The following is a 6,000-nucleotide window of genomic DNA, read 5'->3' as shown; positions in this document are numbered from 1 at the left end:
CATTGAGGCGGCTAATATTTCAGCCATAAGATGAGATAAAATCAAGAAGGGACTAAGCTCTCTTCACCATCGTGACTGTCTCAGGATCTCAGTTATAAGTGAGGAACTAGCAAGAGGTAAGGAGAAAGCAAGGTTAAATCGCAGACATTTAGGGACCACCGGAAGAGGAAGCTCATTTAATAACGAGATCATAAAAGTGTCCGTGAGCAGATGTTCTTCTCTTTGAGAAAACCCAACGATCTCACAGCTGGCTAGTGCCAAGCTGGGCCCAGAACCCGAGATATCAGACTCCCTGGCGGAAGCTAGTGCGGATAAAGTATCCTGTCCAGTGCCTGCAGCATAGACGACTCATTAGGCATGAATCTCCTTCCTTGCCCATCTAATATGCTCTCCATTGCGCTGGCAGCCTTCCATGCTGTGCAGAGTCCTGATGGACAGGGTAATTAAGTTTGATGATTTGGACTTCAGCATTGCAATTGACCTATTAACAGTGTACAAGCTTTCTAGCCCCCCAAGTTGCTAGGACTCATGGAGAACATCAACAACCAAGAGGTCATGCCAAACAGAGTTATAAGAAAACTTCTTAAAGCCATCTGTTGGTGAATTAAAAACAACCCCAAACAAAAAACTCATGTTTCTATTTTTTGGTAAAAATCACCAAAAGTCTGATTTTATTTGCACTTACGCATGTATTTATATCTTTTTAAAAACTGTTGGGGCTACCAGCTTAAGTACATGGGGAGATCCTAAACTGCAATATGAGCAGAAAATCTGGAGATGCTCAAGATACTCTTCAGCTAGCAGGGCCCAGACAGGAGAAGCTGCCTGAGAGGCAGGAACCCCAACACAGTTTGTTCCTTCCCTTTGGTGCCTACTCTGTGTCTGTCTACATTTGCATTTACCTCCACCCCCATACTGTGTGCATCCCCCCGCACCCTGGTTCGCAACTGCAGGCTCCCTATTCTTATCAAAAGCTATTCCACTTCTCCAGATCATGTAATGCCCGTTACCATAGCACCCAGTACCTCACATTATTAAAACAATCTCTTTATTAGTAAGCCTGCTCCTCCCTGGAAGCCGGGCACCTTGGAGCCCATTTGACAAGATGATGGACCTGTGTCTCAGGAGGCTTAAGGGTTTGTCAGGGGGCAGGACAGAGGGGCCCAGAGAGCTCAGACCTTACGCCCTTCTCTTGGCTTGTACTCTGCTGTCTAGAGATGCTCCCAGCCAAGTCTCATTTCATTGCCTTTTCCTTTTCATCATGCACTTATAATAATTATACATGTTATCACATGTCACATTTTACAAAAGGCTTTCAAACACATCCCTTCTTTCAATCTTCACAATATCTCTGTGAGCTAAGAATTTTGTGTTCATTTTTAAAGGCTGTGCATGGATGCTCAGTTGCTAAATCATGTTTGACTCTTTGCCACCCGATGGACTGTAGCCTGCCAGGCTCCTCTGTCCATGGGATTTCCCAGGCAAGAATACAGGAGTGGGTTGCCATTTCCTTCTCCAGGGGATCTTCCCAACCCAGGGACTGAACCCACATCTCCTGCATTGGCAGGCAGATTCTTTACCACTGAGCCACCTGGGAAGTCTTTTGAAGGCTGAGGGTACTGGAAACTGACATTTCAGGGCAGTCTGACTGATGCAGTTTGTACAGACTCTCAGGGGAAAGCGAGGACTCAAAACCTGATTCTTTGCTGTCTCTACAACGACTTCTCTTCTAGGGGATCAGCAGATAGACAAATATTCTAAGCCTTTTTGCAGAAAGGATGCTTAGCAATTATTTGTTGATTTTTTGACTAATGTGTTTGCTTTTGATTCAAATGTGATGTTACTGACCCACCATCAGTAACATCCCCTTTAGCTTCCTCTCCTTTCCTTTCCTCTCCTCCTCTCCCTTCCCTTCCATTCCTTCCTTTCCCCTCCCATCTTTATCCCTTTCCCTTCCTTTTTTTGGCACATTCTATGAACAAGGCACTGGTGGAAGTGTTGGGGAAGGACAAACAGTGTCCTTCATCTCCTTATTCTTAGACAGTGAAGAGGAGATGCGAAGTGTTGTCATCCAGCATAGCTTGTAATAAATGCCATTCATCCATTCACCAGCTATTTTTTGACTACCAACTTTGTCCTAGAGTTCACTGGTGAGAAAACAAAAACAGTCTTATGGACTCTTTTGGAGAGGGAGAGGGTGGGAAGATTTGGGAGAATGGCATTGAAACATGTATAATATCATGTATGAAACGAGTCGCCAGTCCAGGTTCGATGCACGATACTGGATGCTTGGGGCTTGTGCACTGGGATGACCCAGAGGGATGGTATGGGGAGGGAGGAGGGAGGAGGGTTCAGGATGGGAAACACATGTATACCTGTGGCGATTCATTTTGATATTTGGCAAAACCAATACAATATTGTAAAGTTTAAAAATAAAAAAAAATAAAAAAAAACAGATGTGGGCCTTGCCTTCTTGGAGCTTCTGTCTGTGAAGAGAGCAGGTGTTAAACAAACATTTATGCAATTATTTAATGATAATCGTGATATGTGCTGGAGAGGAAGACTGGGTGCACAGTAAGAGCATAGAAATGAGGCTCTGACTTGGCTGGATGGAAGAACTGGGGGTTGCCACATGGGAAACTTCCTCAGGAAAAGAATTCGACCCAAAGAGGTGGGATGTTATGTCTTGCCCCTGCCCCATCTCTGCCCTGAAAGAAAAGTGAGATCCTGGTCTCATCAAAATTAGGCTGAGTCCGTGGTGGAGGCTCAGGAGACAGCGTGAACTAAAAAGGTGAAAGCAAAGGGCAGGAGGGATGGGTTTTTAGTAGCAGCAAGTTCCATGATATCAGTTGGTAGGAATGCCTCACACCGAGAAGATTCAGAGGTCACATGACTGAGCTGGTTATGGATCAGAACCGAGAAATCCAAAAGGCTGGGAGGTGGGGGTGGGAGGTGGACGTTTCAAGGGCAGGGAGAGAGAGAAAGAGCTACAGAGAGCCACAGAGAAGAGGGGGAGAGACCACGAGCTGGGAGGATCAGCAAGAGGCAGCATTTAGGATAAGCTAGGATTCAGCTAAAGGGGATAGGCAGTAGAGACGATGTTATCCCAGAGAGTGAAGCAGCCTCAGCAAAAGTCTGGGGGCAAAGGAGCATGCAAGGTGTGTTTGAGGAAAGAGTTCGCTGTGTGTATTTCCAGAGTCTGGCATGTGCTCAGGCAAGAGGAGGCTGGAGGTGCTGGGGAGGTGGGATCGGACTCAGTGTAGATACCTTTGTGGGCAACGTGGAGCTGTTTAGAGTGTTCGGTCTGAGGAGTCACCTTGGCACTGTGCATTAGGATGATTAATCTGCCAGGAGAGCACAGGATGGATGGACGGGGGTGGAGGGGGGTGGGAGCTTCCTCTCCACCTCACTCACAGTGTCTTCCTGGTCTACCCTGGCAAACTGATCAATAAATGGAAGTTTTAAAGCAGTCCTCTGCCTACCCTCCAATGGGAAAAGGGTGATTCATTTTTAGCACTCATCATGATTGCTTTTCTTAATTGCCAGGCATGACAGATCCCTCCCTGAAGTACTGAGAGGGTATATCACTGGCCTTCAAACAGCTGGGGAAATAATGGATGTTCAAGAACTACTTGTTGGATTTATTGAGTTTCCTCCTTTTTTGATTTTGCTTTTTCTGGCTTGAAGTCCTTGGGAGTTATTTTTACCTGCCAGGATGTCAAGGGGAAGTCCTCTCTGCTGCAGCTGCCTTCTCTGTCTCTGATTTCACAGTCCGTCCAGTCTTGGCTGGCGGAGGCCAGCAAAGGGCTAGATAGACCCAGTGCATCACCCCAGGCCAAAGGGGGAAGGGACGATAGCAGCTCACACATAGGTCTTGACTTGGCATCAGAAAGGCTCCAGTCCCTAAATGTCTGTGCCCCAGGCTGCTGATGGTGCTGAAATTCCACCTTGGGAGTCATTGATGTTTGGGTGATTTCAGAAATAGCATTGCATCCTTAACAGCTGCTCATGGACGAAGTCATAGGCAGCCAGCATAGCCTTCCACTTTGCATGCCATTGCATCAGCAAACTGCTTCTCTATCTGTCCGCAGTCCCTGCCAACCCTTCAGTTCTCTAAGTCTCTTTAACTGGAGATCTTTGGGGACTGCTCTCTGTATAATAAATGCTTCAAAATATTTCTTGTCTCTTGGGCTTATTTCTCCCAACCAAGTTTTTCTAAGACCTGTAGCTGCAGGCCAGCACCACCTCACTCCCACACACAACCTATTTTTCAGAACCTTTCTCTGACCAGAGGCTGGACTTCCTGCTTGCCAGGGACAGAAGTTGGGACAGTTCAAGAGTTGCATCCAAAGGTGAAGTGAAGCATAGGGGGAACATGCACAGAATTTAGAATCAAAAGAATTGGTTCTCGAGTTTGATTCCAGTATTTAAAGACTGTGTCTTTAGGAAATCAGTTAGGTTGTGAAAAGGCAATCATGCTGGCCTATGAAGTAACCAGGAGGGGTGCATGAATAATCTCTAATGCTAAAAGGTGGCACACACACCCGGTCCAGATTCGCCCTTCTTCAACACCATTCTGTAAGGCTGTGATTCTCAAATTTCACTGCTCATAGGACTCACTTGTGAATCTTGTTAAAGAGACACGTGTCCAGGTCTTCCCTAGCAGTCCAACAGATAAGACTCTGTGCTTCCACTGCAGGAGGCATGGGTTTGATCCCTGGTCAGGAAACTAGGATCCTGCATGCTGCATGGCCAAAAAGAGAATAAATAAATACATAGATAAATAAATAAGTCAGTTCAGTTCAGTTGCTCAGTCATGTCTGACTCTTTGCGACCCCATGAACCGCAGCACGCCAGGCCTCCCTGTCCATCACCAGCTCCTGGAGTCCACCCAAACCCATGTCCATTGAGTTGGTGATGCCATCCAACCATCTCATCCTCTGTCGTCCCCTTTTCCTCCTGCCCTCAATCTTTCCCAGCATCAGGGTCTTTTCAAATGAGTCGGCTCTTTGCATCAGGTGGTTAAAGTATTGGAGTTTCAGCTTCAACATCAGTCCTTCCAATGAACACCCAGGACTGATCTCCTTTAGGATGGACTGGTTGGATCTCCTTGCAGTCCAAGGGACTCTCAAGAGTCTTCTCCAACACCACAGTTCAAAAGCATCAATTCTTTGGCACTCAGCTTTCTTTATAGTCCAACTCTCACATTCATACATGACCACTGGAGAAACCATAGCCTTGACTAGACGGACCTTTGTTGGCAAAGTAATGTCTCTGCTTTCTAATATGCTGTCTAGGTTGGTCATAACTTTCCTTCCAAGGAGTAAGCGTCTTTTAATTTCATGGCTGTAATCACCATCTGCAGTGATTTTTGAGCCCAGAAAAATAAAGTCTGACACTGTTTCCACTGTTTTCCCATCTATTTCCCATGAAGTGATGGGACCAGTTGCCATGATCTTAGTTTTCTGAATGTTGAGTTTTAAGCCAACTTTTTCACTCTCTTCTTTCACTTTCATCAAGAGGCTCTTTAGTTCCTCTTCACTTTCTGCCATAAGGGTGGTGTGATCTGCATATCTGAGGTTATTGATATTTCTCCTGGCAATCTTGATTCCAGCTTGTGCTTCTTCCAGCCCAGTGTTTCTCATGATGTACTCTGCATATAAGTTAAATAAGCAGGGTGACAATATACAGACTTGATGTACTCCTTTTCCTATAAATAAATAAATACAAAAAGAGAATTAAAAAATACATAGTATTTTTTTTTAAAAGAGAGACACATGTCCAGGTCCCAAAGATTCTAATTCAGAGAGCCCAAGCAGGGCTCAGAAGTCTCTGTATTCAACAGACTGCCTCCCTGCCACCCCATATGAATCCGATGCAGATGTGCCTGGATCCTCTGAGCAACCCTGCAACAGCTTCTTCTCTCCTGGGAGTTCCATGGTTGATACTAGTGAAACTGGCACAACAGTCTCCTATAAGGCTAATGTGTGTGTGTACTGA

The sequence above is a fragment of the Bos mutus genome, chromosome 3 (genome assembly GCF_027580195.1).
Source record: "Bos mutus isolate GX-2022 chromosome 3, NWIPB_WYAK_1.1, whole genome shotgun sequence".
Classification (NCBI taxonomy): domain Eukaryota; kingdom Metazoa; phylum Chordata; class Mammalia; order Artiodactyla; family Bovidae; genus Bos; species Bos mutus.
Note: the sequence above shows the minus strand (reverse complement) of the source record.